Genomic DNA, 1,057 nt, shown 5'->3' on the forward strand with positions numbered 1-1,057 from the left:
GCCTTGTTATTTCGCACCAAGTCTTTTGCGGGCATAGTTTCTTTCTTTGACATGTATATCTGTATGAAGGTCGGCTTTGCTCTGCCATCGCAGCCTCCCTTCTTTGCTTTTCTCACTGTACCAACAGACATGTCATAAGACTTTGGTTTTTTTTTTATTAATTCTTTTCCTGTGGGTGTGGTGTGCCTCCGCACCCCCCAATCTGTTCCAAGGCCTTGTTTTCTCTCGCTCGCCAAAACACTTTGTCTGTTTTCACAGCCAGTCTACCGGCCTAGACCCAACTGTGCGATATTTCAGAGCCGGCAACAGAGCATGGAAAGTCCGCCAGATTTACCCTTAAATGCTCATAAATGACTTCCAGGCACTCTTCGGAAGGTCTTTTATTTCAAAAGAAGGTCCTTCCTTGAGGGAGCACTTCTTCGGCCACTTTGCAAGTGCAACCGCTGCCAGCAAAAGTTCTGAAAATCGAGTTCCCGAAAATCTCCGGGTACCCCGCCAACCCCCAGCCACCCGAATCGCAAGTGTCAATTCGGCGGGTTGCCTGCCGGTAGTCCTTCCGAAAATGAGGCGCCAAATCGCCGCAACGGCCATTTTTCATTTCGGCATCGGGACTTCCGACGGCAACTGATTAACTAGCCCGGGGACTAGAGCGGCAGCAAATGCAACGTGCCCTCTTGGCGGGAGCAACTTGACCGCCCCCGTGGGGAAAGGTCAACTCGGGGCCCGGGAAAGTCGCCGAGTCCGACCCCATACACTTCCATGAGTTGGGGGTTTTGGCCTTCCCGGCCCAAGGCTCGCCTTATTTCGGCCTGCACTTTCGGAAAAGGGTGCATTCCTTTTGGTTAATGATTTCACCAGCCCGGGTCTTAGCCTCTGCCCCGACGGCTAAGTCTTTTGGTTAATGATTTCCTGCGGCTGGGACTACCCTTTCCCCCGCCCTGCAGGCACCCGGGTCGGGAGGCCGTCGGGGGCACTTTCCGGGGCAAATCCGGACCCTTACGCAAGGGAGAGTGCGCCCCCCGCCTCGGCCGGGGGTCAGGCTGCCGCCTATTAAGCC

The sequence above is a fragment of the Heterodontus francisci genome, unplaced genomic scaffold, assembly GCF_036365525.1.
Source record: "Heterodontus francisci isolate sHetFra1 unplaced genomic scaffold, sHetFra1.hap1 HAP1_SCAFFOLD_1221, whole genome shotgun sequence".
NCBI lineage: Eukaryota > Metazoa > Chordata > Chondrichthyes > Heterodontiformes > Heterodontidae > Heterodontus > Heterodontus francisci.